General features: G+C 39.5%; 1 protein-coding gene across 1 annotated transcript in view; it reads left to right on the top strand.

The window, feature by feature from the left end:
• The window catches only part of FSIP1 (fibrous sheath interacting protein 1), a 193,043-nt gene that overhangs the window by 123,409 nt on the left and 52,938 nt on the right, over positions 1 to 16,696 (top strand). The gene's annotated exons all lie outside the window — the stretch shown is intronic.

Below are 16,696 nucleotides of genomic sequence, written 5' to 3' on the forward strand. Positions count from 1 at the left end.
GCTGACAGCTTGGAGCCTGGAACCTGCTCCGGATTCTGGTCTCCCTCTCTCTTGCCCCTCCCCTGCTCATGCTCTGTCTCTCTCTTTCTCTCTCTCAAAAATAAACATTAAAAAATTTGAAAAAAAAAAAAAAAGAGAGGAAGAAGCACGGAGTGAAAAAGACAGATTAAATCAACAAATATTCATGGAATGCTTATTATGCAGAGCTTTTTTTGAATTTTAATGGTACAGCTCAATATAGAAGGTGAATGGAAGTACCAGATCTGAGCTCATTAAAAACTGCCGCTTCTCCCTTTTCCACTTCTACTAGCCTTTGGGTTTAGTCTCGGTTATTTTTCTAGGTTTACTGCCGTCGGCTGGTAACTATTTCCCACCTGTCTATGTTATATGTTAGGCCAAGCTTCAGCCCATTCTTTATGGAAGTTCAAGCCTATTATTTCCTACTTCCAATTACTTTCATAAAGGTCAAAATACTTGACACTGATGGTTGCCGGGAGCCCGCCAACCTCATCTCTCACCATTTACATTTCCAAACCCAAATCTTCCCCCTCTTTCTGCCTCACTAGGTCTCCCAATAGGCTTTGGCCCTTTTGCTTTGGGCCTTTGCCCATACTGATTCCTAATCTGGTAGTGCTCTTTCTCTTTTCTTCTGGTTAACTGCCACTTGGTGTATATTTTTCTTCCTTCGGGAAGGCTTTTGCTAATCCCTGGACTAGACTGGGTCACCCTCTTACTTTCCTCTAATACTCCCTCTTAGGATTGATCACAGGAGGTAATTACTTGCTGTGTGCGTGTGACAGTCTTCTCTCCTATCAGATTTAGCTCCACATGGGCTCCGTACTAGTTCTGTTTTGGCTCCGCCAAGCTCAGTCCTGGCAGGGAGGGAGTCATTGAACCTTTTTGAGTGAAGGATTTAGAAGGCTCACATAAGTCTCTCTTGTTCAGCCTGTGCTTCCTACCTCACTGTTTGGGCTCTCTAAGTTTAGACGTAGGTCAGTGTAAATCCCCCTACATTAAGCTCCACATTTGCTACCGAAAAGACTAAGAATGAAGCCTTTGCTCTGATGTCTCCAATTAAAAAAAAAAAAAAATCCTTACTGTTTCTTAAACCTAGTATGTTTTGTTTCATTTTATTATTTTTATGTATATTTTAGTGCATGTCACTGTGTCAGGTTAAAAAATCATGGTACTTTGATTTATTTAAAAAATTATTTTCCTTACTCGAGCCATTGAATGATGAGAAATGAGATCTTCAAATATTATTCTTCAAAAAAAAATGTTTAAGGACTTGATTTGTGAGAGAGGGAGAATCAAGCCCTTCATCCACATCCTACAAGCTTTGCTAATCTAATGTTTTTCCTCGGACCAAAAGCTCTTTTTACAGTGCCCGGTGTTTTATAAGTAAGAGCTCGAGGGGAGAGTGGAAATAGGTGGTTTGCTTACAACAAACAGCACATGTAAACGTTCTCGTAATAAGTGCATTTCTTGGCCATTTTATGCTGGTATGAGTTCAGGCTGGGCTACTTTAAAATGGACATCTTCTATTTTTATAGCAAACACATGGAATGTCTGGAATTCTTCTTAGAAAAAGGAATCCGTGCATCCTGCTGCGAAGCAGCCAAGTACTTGCTTTTTGTTAGTTGTGGTCTTAGACTTCAATTCTAAAGGCATCCTGAAAATCAGACATGATTGACTGAAGTTCAGTATTGCTTCTTCAACTGAAAATGAGAAGGACTATACATTTGATTTGAAAAATTTGAAAATTTGTGTTTCGTTCACTTTGGTAGGTAGTCTGTTCAACTGGCCATTTTGTCTTTGCGTTTTATTTTGAAACCATTTGCTTTACAAAGCTTCCCAGGTGGATATTTATTTTCACTTTGAATAAATTAACACAATGGGTAATTTAACTTAAGTGTTGTGTCTTTGACATTTCAGTGGTTCCTGTATATGAATGGCAGGACTCCTGAACTGAAAAATAGTTGTGATTCTTCATGCAAATAACAATATTGAAATCATAATAAGAGTAACTTTATTTGGAAGCTTTCATATCTTTTTTTATCAATATTAAAACTACTTCTTGCAAATTGCAGGCTTACCGGTTTGCAGATAATGTTAGTCTGAGTCTTGGCCATGTTATTCTGTCATATATGTCAATAGTACCAGAAACGAGACTGGCTGAGTTTTTAGTCACACAGACATTGCTTTATTTTATTTTATTTTATTTTATTTTATTTTATTTTATTTTATTTTATTTTATTTTCAGTACAGCCTATGATAGATCGATAGAGTTGATTATCAAAGTTGATTAAGGTAGAGTTTCTTCCTTCACTGTTTATTCTTTTCATGATTAACCAGAAGCTCCAAATTGCTGATACTTGCTTTAATTTTTAAATCTACTGGTTAATAAATATGTGAGATTCATCTAAGAGCATCCGTTTTCACATTTCACATTTCACAGAGTGGAACCTGTCTTGGGAAACACAAGAATTTAAGAAAAAAAGGGAATTCAGTGTTTTTCTTGCATAATCATGATCTTGTAGGAATCCACATGGAAAAGTAGCTATTGTATTGTGAGGGTTTTTTTTTTTTTTTTTTTTTTTTTTTTTTTTTTTTAGGAGTGGCTTTTGTTTAGCCCTATGTGGTATGACCCAGGGGGGGGAAAATCTTGTTTGTTCTTATTAATCGCTCCCCCCTTACATTTTTAGTATAATTAATTAGTTAAAACTTTATTCTGCTTTTGTTAACAGACTAAAGTTATCATCCACCTTCACAATAGCAAAAAACTTGAAATCTAAGGGTGTGGATTGGTGGACAATGAAAGGTCTTCTAGGTCTTGGTGAGATAAAGACTAGTTAATTGACTTCACCATGGTCTTAGTCTATGGCATTGGGGGAAAAACATTTTCAGTTTTCAGTGTTTTCATTACAGACTCAGATGATCTTCCCGGTAAATTAAGTGGTCCTTTACTTGTCAACTTTATGTCTGAATGACTTTTGTTGCAAATAAAGAAGAGTCTTTTTTTGTTGTTATTCATTAAACAGATATTTTAGTGTACACATTTCTTGTGAAAAAACAGGAGATGAGTTGGAACTTAACTCATAAAGGAGTTTTGGACTTTACCCCCAATATAGTTAAAGAAACTTATGAACTCATTCAGGCATGGATTTGGAATTCAACAAGTGGTAAATAATAAGGCACAATCTCTCCTCTTAATATCTTGTTTTGTAGTTTTGGAATGACAGTCAAAATAAGGGAGAGTATATATTTTTAAAGTTCCTCCTGTGTTGTGGGAGGGATACAAATGTTATACAGTGATTAATTTTCCCTGGATGTAGTGGGGATCATGCTACTTGGCTAGTGCTAGCGATAGGAGTGGCAGGAGAAGAGGATGTAATTTTCAACAAATATTCAAGGAATTTTTATGGCACACTTACTGCATGACAGCACTCTGTGTGTTGGAGAGCCAGTGTGAACAAGGCAATATCTCTGCTCTCATGGAACTTATATTTTAGGGAAAGGAAATAGTAGTATTTTTTAAGGTAGAGTGGAGGGAAGTTATTTCTGGATGTCTCTGTGCTTTCTCCCCTTGGACAAGTCAGTGATGCCTTCTGGAGGGTCAAGAGTACATGCAGAGGTGAGGGGCTTAGCTTTGATTGGAGGAGGAACACCTCTCCCTGGCAATAGCAGAGAGAAAGGGAAAATGGGAATTGATGGAAGGGTTAGTAATCTGATGGTGGGACGTTCTTTTTTTTTTTTAATTTTAATTTTAATTTCTAAAATTTAAATTCAAGTTAGTTAAACATACAGCGTAGTCTTGGTTTCAGGAGTAGGACCCACTGATTCATCTCTTACATATGACACCCAGTGCTCATCCCAAAAAGTGCCCTCCTTAATGCCCATCACCCATTTAACCCATCCCTCCACCCACCTCCCCTCCAGCAACCCTCAGTTTGTTCTTTGTATTTAAGAGTCTCTTATGGTTTGTGAGAGTGGGACTTTCCAAAGCTCTTCTCTGGAATCTAAAAAAACAAGAACACAAGACACCAAATGAATACACAAACAAAAAGCAGAATCAGGTCTGTAGATACAGAAAACAAACTGATGGTTGCCAGAGGGGCGGGAGGGGAGGACGGGCACAATGGGTGAAGGGGAGTGGGAGATACAGGCTTCCAGTTTTAGAACGAATAAGTCTTGAGAGTCAAAGGCACAGCATAGGCAACATAGTCAATGGTACTCTAAAATAGCAGAGCATGGTGATAGACGGTAGCCATGCTTGTGGTGAGCAGAGCATAACGAACAAACCTGTGGAATCACTGTGTTGCACACCCCAGACTAAGGTAACACATGTGCCAACTGTACTCAAATAAAAAAAAAAGAAAAAAGAAAAAAGAGCTCTTACCTAAACGCTTTTGTTTGCCCAGCAAAATCGAGTGAGGTCATCAGCCAAGGTGAGGTTCACGTGTGTGTTGGAGTGGTGGAAGGAGAGAAGAGCAGGTGTGAAGGAGTTGGTTGAGACAGAGCCAGATTTCTGGGCCGTGTTGGGGTGAACGATCACGAATCTAAAATAAAGTAATTCTGCTTACTTTGATTTTTCTGTATGAATAGGCTACTACTATTTGGCGCCTTGGCTGTAGGTTGATGTTTGGGTTCATTCAGGACTGAAGTTTTGATGGACTACGAGTCAATTTGATGAATGAATGGATTATTGACCCATTTTATGTAGGTCTTATGAATACCAAATATTTAAAAAAATCCTTTAAGATGTGCCCATTTAGCCAAAATTATAACAGATTTCTTAATTCTAATTCTTTTTAAGCATCAAGACTTTTGCAAGTTGACATCAAAAGAATACCTCACCCTTTTCCAATGACATGTCAATTCATTAGCCTGCTTTTAAATGAAATAAATTACATCAGGTAAGACCATTACTGCTGAATGATTTTTAGATTTTGAAGAATAATACAATTTTAGTAATACAAAAAATCTGCTTAATGCCAGGGCTGTCTCAATGTGAAGACCCTCTCCCCCAACTCTTGCGTGTTATTTCATGGTTGCACTCCTCTGCATTTGTTTCTTTTAATAGTCCTTTAACATTTTCAATTCCCAAAGCTTTTAGTTACCCTTAGGAATGGATCCAAAATCAGCGACAGAAATTAATAGACGTTACCTTTGAACAATACTTTGTTACATTCCATTGCACAATATCTATCTCCATAAAATTCTTTTCTTGCCAGTGAAGTACAGTTTAAATAGCACATAGGATCACCGGATAATGCCTGAAGAAACATTCTTAAAGCCTAGTTATCCCGTTAAGACTTTTGCCTATTTCCTTTTTATCTCCCCTTGGACAATGTCTTATCCTGGAAATTAATTCTGCAACCCCTTTTGTTTCATACCTTATTTTTCCAATACGTTGCACATTGTTACTTCTGCTCAAGTTACCTTCAATGAAAATGGTTTAGTCCATTTTCATTCCTAACCTGATATTATAAGGATGTATTATGAGTGTGCCAAGTCCAGTTCCTATTGTTTTGATTTGAATATAACTGCTGCTACCATAGAGACCTAAGTGTGAATTTTCATTACCTTCCCTTTCCTCTATATCAGAACTTAATTTGCACTGAGTATTGAATGGGATATATTTGTCCTAGGTAGGAACACAAATAGACAAACTGACAGATATAGAGATTGTTTGTAGCTATTACCAATTAAATTTATATATTATATTCTATTCTCTGGGGAATCAGTTTCTTCTGTTGCGATATCAATTGTTTGTAGTGTACTTAGAAATTCAACGTGTTAGTGGACCTTTGGGTTTTGTTGAAGAAATATGTACAAGTGTTAGTGGGTGTTGTGCTGTGATCTACTTATTTTCAAGTGGGAAAGGCTTGGATTCAGTTTAGTCACTATTACATGGTGTTTAGGGGATTTGAAAACCACAGAGTAGGCCTATAAGGAATCTTTATTTTACACATCATGAATCTTTCAAGTCTGGGGCAGAATTAATTTTATCAAAACATATTTTTAACACGAGAGCTTGCTTGAGTTCAGCAAGGATGTTTTCTAAGGTTATATTTTAAATATGTCATTTGTTTTTTTTTGCTGGACAAGTTTTTTTTTGTCAGTGAGAAAATGGACAGGGTACGTGAGACAGTAATCTTTTGGCCGTATTTTGAGTCATAGTATCTTATTCTGTGCCATTAAGCAGATTTGTTTACATTTGCGACTAGCAAGGAATTGTTTTGCTTTTCTAAGTGCTGTTTAATAGTACTTGCATTTTATTGTCAGTTAATGGACCTTTTTAAGAAAGTCAATTAATACAAAGCATTAATTGTACTATATTTTTCCTACCACTTAATGGATTTTTCTTAACCTTATATAGCCTATGCTGGATGTTAAGCTAATCATCCCCGTCTCGCTGGGGAGATTGGTTTAATTTTCCAGTACTGGTCAGTGTAGAAAGCTGGAGAACACCTCACTGCTTCCAACTCATTATTCAGCTGTGAGTAGTATTGTGCAAATTAATTGGGAAGAGAGTTGTAGGACACGTGACCACATATCCTTAATTTCTGAAACATCTGTTATTGCAGAATATCTTACCTGCTAAGATATCCTCCTTTTCGGGTAGATACTCATGACAATCCATCTCCTAAAGAACCTTTTAGATCCTGGGTTTTCAACTTTTCTAAATTTTGTATTTATAGCTCGTATTTTTTGGGCTTGATTTGCTTTATTCTAGGCATTTGACACATCTGAACTCCTGCTAACCCGTATAACTTTATTAAAATTTAAAACCTATACAACTTGCCTACATTTTTTGCTTGAGTACATTTGAATGATGATCTTCACTCCCTCCTCACACCCTTTCTTCCATCCCCTCTCCAGCCAGAAAGAGAGGTAAGCAGTTGAACATTAAAGAAACAGTCTTTTAGTGTTGTAGTTAACCTTATTTCTGAAGATGGGATACTAATTTTCTCCCAGGTAGCCCTATGACTCATTCATTTGGGTTGCAGTAGCTTTAAGGGGGTGATCTAATAATTTCCAAGACATCCTGGCCTGTCCAAGAGCATAATCTTTACAATGCTTATGCTGTATTAGAAGCTGTTAATGGAATGTGGGAGAGCAGGCTCCTGAATGGCTGATTAAATAATATTTTTATATCCTGAAGTACTGTTAAAAGCAGGCATCTCACTGGAAAAAATGATTGATTTCCAGCTGGCAGAACTCTATTAGATACGACCTAAAAATTAATGTTGGTGGTTAGGAAGCTGTATCTCTTACAGAGTCAAATTTTCTCTGGCATGTGACTTGAGGGAAAGACCAAGGTAGTAAGTTAATTAGTTCTGGCATCTGTAACCAAACCTGTAGTGCTTTGAGTCTACCTTGTCTCATTTTAGCAGTTTGGGAAAAATGAATTTTGCCAATATTGCCTCCCCGCCCCCCCCCCCCCAAAAAAAAGTCTGCTTCGAAGCTTAAGGTGCATGAACACAGTGCTTGTGGAGTTAGAGTCTGATCTTCGTATCATTCAAATTTTTCTCAGAGTAATCATGTAATGAGATCCTAGTGTGAAAGATATCCAAGTAATAAGATTGTGTAAAAGAATATGTGATTGATTTAAGTGGGAAATTTTTTACATTAACTAAAGTCACCTCAGAAGAATCAAAATTTGTAGCAGAGTCTTAAGTTCCCAGTCACTTATTGTCTAAAAAAGGCCATCTCATCACTTGGATATAGCATCACTAGGGCTTTACCCCTGTACTATATATTGAAAGAGAGTTTGTAAAGAAAACTGGGAGGAAAAAAATCCCAAGGGGAATGTTTAGCTCCTTAGTGTTTTGAAAGTCCCTAACCTACATACCAACAATCTAGTATGGTTTTCACTAGAGAGGCCAATAGGTCTCCAGATGCTTCATTTAAAAAAAAAATTTTTTTTAATGTTTATTTATTATTGAGGCAGAGAGACAGAGCAGAGCGGGGGAGGAGCACAGAGAGAGGGAGACACAGAATCTGAAGCAGGCTCCAGGCTCTGAGCTGTCAGCACAGAGCCTGGAGAGGGGTTTGAACTCACAGACTGCGAGGTCATGCCCTGCGCTGAAGTCGGATGCTTGACAGACTGAGCCACCCAGACACCCCAGATGCTTCATTTTCTTAATTATTGCTTTTGGATTAAAGTATCCACTTCTCACAGGAGAACTCACTGAGACTTAGGATGCAGCTGTTAAAAATTTATAGAAGACTTTTCTTAGGTCAAATAAATCAAATTTTATTCTAAGTTAAATACTCTTTTGTTTTAAGCCAGTTGGTTGTCACTGATGTAGTGTATCTTTTAAAGACTTTTATCAGCCATCTTTCATTTAGACGAGATCGTGTATTACTTTTACTAAAATATCCCAAAAGTTACTGTTTGCTAGAAGAAATCTGATTACAAGACTTACAATCAAGGAATCGGCTTAGAGTCAATCAAAACTATTATAACATCATAAATTACCCAATGGTTCCTTTCCTCTCGCTCTCGCTCTCCCCCACTTCTTTTTTCTTTTTTTTTTTTTTGAGTTTAATTTTTTTCAATGAGTTCAACTAATTTCTTAGGAGTCATTAAAAGGGTCACAGTGAACTCTATTTGCACGATGGATGGGGCGAAGAAAATCGAAAAATTTCTGCTATTTACTGCATGCTTTCTTGGGTCGGGGAGCAGATGTTCTTTATCTCTCCCGAGCTCGGCAAAACTTAAGGACGTTTTGCCTGGCTCCTCAGTCTCTCTCCAGTTTTCCCTGAGGAGGCTGGGGCTGCAGTCAGACTGGCCAAAGCTGAGGACAACAGTGTGCTGGTTTTTACTTGGTGCTGGGCTGTCAAGGCAGAAATGTAGGCCCCTCCTTCTCTCTTTCCTCTCTTGATCCTGGGGCTGCCTGGTCAGTCTTGCCCTCGAGGTCGGTTGGGGGTTGGTGAATTTTCCCTTTCCCATAGATGGGTAGAGGTTCTATGGGGGTGGTGACGGGAGATGGGGTCAGGGGGTCCTACATTAACCTGTGTGTATCTCATGTTTTGAAATAATCTTTGTTCTTAGAGATACTGCGTATTCAGAACACAGTTCAGAATTACGATTACATTTTTGCTATTGTAAGAGGACCCGGGGACACTGAATTTTCTGCCTTATGGGATTCCAATTTTGGAAGTAATTGTGCAGTAAAAACTTCAGAATCAGAAAGTTACAATGGTACATATACTGACAAAGCATTCACATTTATTCACGTAATGATTTTTGTTCATTACATACGAGGAAATAAACTGGCTATTCTGAGTAATGCTGAGTAAGGCTATTTCTGAGTAATGAACATCAGTATTCAAGTGTTTGTTTGGACTTACCAGTTCTTTTTTTTTTTTAATTTTTTTTTAATGTTTATTTATTTTTGAGACAGAGACAGAGCATGAATGGGGGAGGGTCAGAGAGAGAGGGAGACACAGAATCCGAAACAGGCTCCAGGCTCTGAGCTGTCAGCACAGAGCCCAACGCGGGGCTCGAACTCACAGACAGTGAGATCATGACCAGAGCCGAAGTCAGACGCTCAACCGACTGAGCCACCCAGGCGCCCCTGGACTTACCAGTTCTTTTGGGTATATACACAGAGAGTAATTTCTGGGGTCGTATGACAACTCTACGTTTAGCTTTTTGAGGAATCCATTGACTTTTAATATAACTTTTGAATAAGAAGTGGTTGAATATAAACAAGATTTTGGAATTAGATTATTTGGGGTGAGCTAGGTATTGCTATATCTAACTTAAAAGCTGATTATTTAAAAAAATGTTTTGAATGTTTGTTTATTTTTTAAGAAAGCCATGTTTGTTTTTTTAATGTTTATTCATTTTTTAAGAGAGAGAGAATGCGTGCGCAAGTCGGGGAGGGGCAGAGGGAGAGGGAGACCCAGAATCTGAAGCAGGCTCCGGGCTGTGTGCTGACAGCTCACTGGAACAGCTGACGCAGGGCTGGAACTCATAGACTGCGAGATCATGACCTGAGCTGACCTGAGCTGAAGTCAGATGCTTAACTGGCTGAGCCACCCAGGTGCTCCAATGTTTATTTATTTTTGAGAGAGAGACAGAGCCGGAGCATGAATGGGGGGGGGGGGGCAGAGAAAGAGGGAAACACAGAACCTGGAGTAGGCTCCAAGCTCTGAGCTGTCAGCACAGAGACTAACATGGGGCTCGAACTCATAGACTGCGAGATCATAACCTCAGCCAAAGGTGGATGCTTAACTGATTGAGCCACTGAGGTGCCCCTAAAAGCTTATTTTAATGCAATATACCTATTTTGCAATTACAGATAATTTGGGGAGATTTGTTTGTTTGTATAAATTATATTGATTAAAGGAATAGATGCCATGTCTGCTGAGGCTGAAAGAAGAATCAAATTTCCTAGTAGAGTATTGGTTAATTTACATTGATCCTTAATATTTCATTACCTAAAATGGTATTCTGATAACCAATGTTAGTAGATGCCTCATTGTTTTGAAGAATGGAAGTAAAAGAACACAGCCTAAATGATTAAAGAGTAGAAATGCATCCACATATTTTATTTTATTTAATTGCAAAATACATAGTCCATACTCTTTGGCTAAATATCAAACTAAGTTAACCTATGTCCCAGCGTGTTTGTGCTCTCACTGGTTCTACTAAATAGATACACTATTCTTGGATGAGTGGCCAAAACCCTGATAGGGTTTTCAGAATTTTTTTGTTGGTAAAGTCTTTCTTATGAATTTGTGTAGTCATGTATTTCTGTGATAACTTTTTTTTTTTTACCCATAATTCTTTATTTTTGGCACTTTCTTGTGCTGTCACATGAAAGCACTTCAGCCAGTATCTGCTGGCTGTGATTTTGTATTAATATTAATTTTCTGATCAGAGGGCACAGACTTTGGTTGTCTTCACTTCTATGTCCCCTAGGATTAACATAGGACTGACAAGCTGTGGGTGCTCCCAGTGTTTGTTTTATGTGTAAAGGAAAGAATTGATAGAATTTGGTACTGTATCATTTTAGCTTTAAGAGGGAGGAATGGTGGAGTAAAAATTTTAATGTTTATTTTATTTTTGAGAGAGAGAGACAGAGCACCAGCAGGGGAGGGGCAGAGTGAGAGGGAGACACAGAATCCGAAGCAGGGTCCAGGCTCCAAACTGTCAGCACAGAGCCCGATGCAGGGCTCGAACTCACGAACTGTGAGATCACGACCGGAGCCTAAGTTGGACGCTTATCCAACTGAGCCACCCAGACACCCCTGTTTGCTATTTTTATAAACATTATTTAAGCCTCCCCAAACACAGGAAGTTTACTACTGAATTAAAGGTGTGCAAGGTTTTCTTCCAGAACAGAAAGGAGTAAGATTCTTTTTTTTTTTTTTTTTTTTTGCTTAAGGTTAATAAAAATGAGTTATTTTTGTTTGTTAATACTCTTTTGTCTTATCAACTTAACATGATGACGATGTGGATTAACTGTGGTGTGTGTAAAACCACTTTTGTAAATTGTGCAACCTCTATCTGCTTTTTCATTTGAACTCTTCTCTGAGTTGAAGTCGTGAGACCCTTCGTATAAAACTGACCTACATGGAAGACTTCTTTATTTAAAAAAATTTTTTTTGATGTTTACTTTTTGAGAGAGAGAGAGAGAGCAGGGGAAGGGCAGAGAGAGAGAGGGAGACACAGAATCTGAAGCAGGCTCCAGGCTCAGAGCTCTCAGCACAGAGCCCAATTTGGGGCTTGAACCCATGAACCTAGAGATCTTGACCTGACCTCAGTCGCTTAACCGACTGAGCCACCCAGGTGCCCCTACAAAGAAGACTTCTTGGTTGATCATCTTTGTTGATCCTGATTCAGGTTACTACTGCTCCCTGTTTCTTCACTTAGATGAGATTTCTCACGTGGTAAACATTTTGTGAACTTTCAGACTTACTCTGGGTTTGAAAACCCAAATTTTTTACTTCTTGATGATTTTATTACTCAAACTCTCTTTTATTACTTTTCATCATAGGAGAAGCTATGATTATAGTTTTGTTTTTGCACTTAGGTCTTTTTTCCTTGTGGCTGAGACACTCAAGAAATGTATTTTGGGGGTGCCTGGGTGGCTCAGTTGGTTGAGTGTCTGACTTCGGCTCAGGTCATCATCTCATAGTTCGTGAGTTTGAGCCCGGCATTGGGCTCTGCTGTCTGTCAGTGCACAGCCGGCTTCGATCCTCTCTCTCCCTCTCTCTCTGCTCCACCCCCCACTTGTTCTCTCTCTCTTAAATATAAATAAGCATTAAAAAAAAAGAAATGCATTTTGTGTTAGGCTCCTCCAATTTCCTGCTGATTTCGTCTCAGTGGTCACGGCAACTGCTTCTCCGTCTTTCCCTTAGTGGATGCCCTGGGCTCTTCACTGGACTAGATTGCGGAGAACCCATTCTTAGATTTAGCACCCGTGCCAATTATTGCCACGTCTCCCCCTGCTCTAGAGTCTGTTACGTGATCCTCCACTGAGAAGAGCTGATAGCTAAGGAATCACTGTCACAGCCACAGTGCTTGAAGAAGAAGCGTGGAGTCAGTGGTGGACAGGGAGCGGGTGACTGACTCATTGTTACTATGTTAACAGTCGGCCATCCCCGCGGGAAGTACCGAGATCCAGATGTGAGCACTGCCGTGTGTTTTCAGGCACTCCTAGTGCACGGCCCCTATTCTGAGTACCTGTGCCAGGGGCTTTTCACAGAGATTGCCAGGTCCACTTGGTCCTGCATCTGGGTGAGGTCTGTGGCAGGGGCCAGCCAAGCGCAAAGCCCAAACCTTAGGCCGCTGATTCTGTGCCGGGGACTCCTCTTAGAGATGGCTGCATGAAGTAAATAAATAGATAAAAATTAAAAAGCAGCATTTTTATTTAAACTTTTTTCACAGTCTTTCAAAGTTGGCTTTTAGGTACAAAACTTACAAAAAATAATATATGTGTGTGTGTGTGTGTGTGTGTGTGTGTGTGTGTGCCTATGTGTGTGTGTACACAATCTAATAGTTCATAGGATTTTTTTTAAATTTTTTTAATGTTTATTTATTTTTGAGACAGAGAGAGACAGAGCATGAATGGGGGAGGGGCAGAGAGAGAGGGAGACACAGAATCGGAAGCAGGCTCCAGGCTCTGAGCCATCAGCCCAGAGCCCGACGTGGGGCTCGAACTCACGGAACGTGAGATCGTGACCTGAGCTGAAGTCAGACGCTTAACTGACTGAGCCACCCAGGCGCCCCAGGATTTTGGAAAGTATACAATTTCATTGGTGCTAATCACTCTGCTTTCAAAGGACTTCTCTTTGAAAAAGAGTGGGAGAGAAAGCCAATGTTTACAGAGATATAAATGTGATAAACTTGGCCTGAGACATTGTTCTGGAAAAGAGAGTTATAGGAATTTGGGGACAAGCATAGCATCATGCTCCCTAACGATCAGAATGTGACAGACGCGAGTTGACATGGAGGCCTAGAGAGGGTACTGTTTTGCATTGTGTTTTGTGTTGTGTTCTGGGGTGAAGAATGAGCTCTGACCCAGAGCACTAGAGAGGGTCCTGAGGCACAGTGACTCTTCACTTTCCCCGGAAACTGCTGAATCTGCGCTGAGACCCACTTTAGCCCATGGTGGAGGATGCGGAAGGGTCTTGATGATGCCTTCCACAATAAGGTGCTGCTTTGCTTTTAATCAGCGTTATTCAGGAGCTGTCTGTCTTCAAATTGGTGAAGACTGCGACCCAGGAGGCCTGGGCTCAGGTTGCCTTTGTTACCAATACAAGTGGGCCCACGACCTGCCCGCTTTCTTCTCTGTAAATGAGGGCACATGGTCCCCTGAATATAAGTAGTTAAAAATAAGTGATTGTCTCTTTCCCAGAAAAATGTCAGTTTTGATTATGATCTCCTAATAGCTCAGAACACTTACAAAAATGTCACTTAATTCAGCAAATTTTGTGGGTTTTTTGTTTTTTAGGGTTTTTTTTGCCTATTAAAATAAGTCCACAAGATAGTGACAGTAAGAACTTCTTAGAGGATACTTTGGTAACGGAGCACTTTCCACAACTCTCTTTTGATTCTCACAAAAACTATCTGAGGTCGGTTACTTCGCTTACTTGATAGATGAAGAAATTGAGGTTCACGTGGATTAAGCAATTTACCCAAGTCTCCAGCTAAGTAAATGGCAGAGTCCAAGTTTGAACCCAAGTCCTCTGCTTCATGTGCCACACCCCCACACAGTTGGTCGCTTCACAGGGAGGACATTTGAGATCCTCAGGAAGTGTCCACTGGTAGACAGAGGCCAAGCTTTAGAACAAGACTGTCTAGGTTTAGAACTTTTGGTTTTTAGTTTCATAGGAGTTATAGGTATAAGGAATTTATATCTAATTCTTTTTTTTTCATTTTTTTAAATGTGTATTTCTGAGGGGCGGGAGGGGCAGAGAGAGAGAGACACACAGAATCCAAAGCAAGCTCCAGGGTCTGAGTTGTCAGCACAGAGCCCGATGGGGGGCTCGAACTCACAAACTGCAAGATCATGACCTGAGCCGAAGTTGGACGTTTCACCGACTGAGTCACTCAGGTGCGCCTGTGTCGTACACATTTAAGTAACATTACACTCATAATAATTTAACTTAAAAAATTATTTCCTAGCAGCCTGTGCAATAGAGTTAAGGCTGAGAAACATTGTGGTAAATAAAGCATTATGCTGTAAAAGCCCCTTCCTTCCTTGTGCTCCTTTTTAAAAAATTTACTTATTTTTGAGAGACGGAGGGAGAGAGAGGTGGACAGAGAAGGAGAGAGAGGGAGAGAGAGAGGTGGACAGATGGACAGAGAAGAAGCGGGGAGAAAGAGAGAGAGAGAGAGAGAGAGAGAGAGAGAGAGAGAGAGAGAATATCAAGCAGGCTCCATGCTATCAGCATAGAGCCCAATGGGGGCTCGAACTCATGAACTATGAGATCATGACATGAGCTGAAGTCAAGAGTTGGATGTTCAACCCACTGAGCCACCCAGGTGCCCCTTCTTCCTTATGCTTTCATCGGAACTGTTGTAACAAACTCTTCACTGGCTTCCTAGCCTCCATGCATTCCATGCCCCAAGCCAGTCTACTTGGTGCTAATAAAGCATCTTTATAGGGCTCAAAACCTATTCATGCTCTCCCTTCCTCTGGGTACAGATGTTCTGGTCGGGCATTTACAGCCTTGGGAATATGCCCAGGTGCTCTTTCAGCCTCTCTAATCTGTACTTCTTATTGTAGTCATGTAACTTTGTCCTGAACCGCTCCCCCGCCCCAGACAGCCACCAGTTAATTACCCAAGTGCCTTTACTGGCACTTTCTCTCTTCCCCATTTCCTACTTCTGTTTGTCCAGTGCCCTCCGGCTGTCAACATCCTTCTTCTCTGTCAAGCCTTCCTGTAAGACTTCACAGAGAAACAATTTCTCTCCCCCATTGTTTTTCTTTTTTATGGTGACAAAATACACATAACATGATATTTAGCATTTTAACCATTTTTTTTCAGCTTTATTGAGGTCTAATTGATGAGTAAAATGGTAAGGTATGTGAGGTGATGGGTGTGTTAATTAGCCAGATGTTGGGACTCTGTTCACAATGTACACATATATCAAGTCAGCCTGATGTGCACTTTAAATATCTTACATTTTAGCCCTTTTGAAGTGTGCATTTCAGTGGTATTAAGCACATTCACATTGTCGTATGATCACCACCATCCATCTCCAGAACTTTGTCATGTTCCCAAACTGAAACTGAGTACATTACAATAATAATTCCCCAGTTCCCCCTCCTTCCAGACCCTGGCAGCCACCATTCTATTTTCTGTCTCTCTGAATTTGACTACTCTTGGTACCTCATGTAAGTGGAAACATACAAGATTTGTTCTTTTGTGTCTGGCTTATTTCATTTAGCATAATGTGCCCAAAGTTCATCCATGTTATAGCAGGTGTCAGAATTTCCTTCTTTTTTAAGGCTGGTTAATATCCCATTGTATATGTATATGTGTGTGTATACATATATATGTATGGTATGTATATATCATATATATACATATACATATGTGTGGTATATATATATGATACATATACATATATATGATACATATACATATCATATGTATATGATACATATACATATATATGTATACGTATTTATATATATATGATGGATACTTGGGTTACTTCCATCTTTAGGCTTTTCTGAATAATACTGCCATTAACATGCATCTGTAAGTATCTGTTGGAGTCCCTGCTTTGAGTTCTTTTGGGTGTTCACCCACAAGTAGAACTGCTAGGTTATATGGTAATTCTGTGTTTAACGTTTTGAGGACTTGCTATTTCTGCAGTGGCTGCATCATTTTACATTCCTATCAGCAATACCCAAGTGTTCCCCGTTCTCGTCATCCTTGCCGACACTTGTTCTTTCCTTTTCCTTTTGAAAAGAACAGCCGTCCTAATGGGCATGAAATGGTATTTCATGGTGGTTTTCATTTGTATTTCTCTAATGGTTAGTGATGCTGTGCATCTTTTCGTGTGCTTTTTGGCCATTTGGTTATCTTCTTTGGAGAAACGTCTGTTCAAGTCTTTTGCCCGTTTTTAGATTGGATTTTTGTTGTTGTTGTTGTTGTTGTCATCGTTGTTGTTGTTGTTGAATTGTCCCCTCTTGTTTTTAAGCACTTAGTTTGT

The sequence above is a fragment of the Lynx rufus genome, unplaced genomic scaffold, assembly GCF_022079265.1.
Source record: "Lynx rufus isolate CCGP_SWC_20201006 ecotype Redwood Valley unplaced genomic scaffold, mLynRuf1.p SCAF_13, whole genome shotgun sequence".
NCBI classification, from domain to species: domain Eukaryota; kingdom Metazoa; phylum Chordata; class Mammalia; order Carnivora; family Felidae; genus Lynx; species Lynx rufus.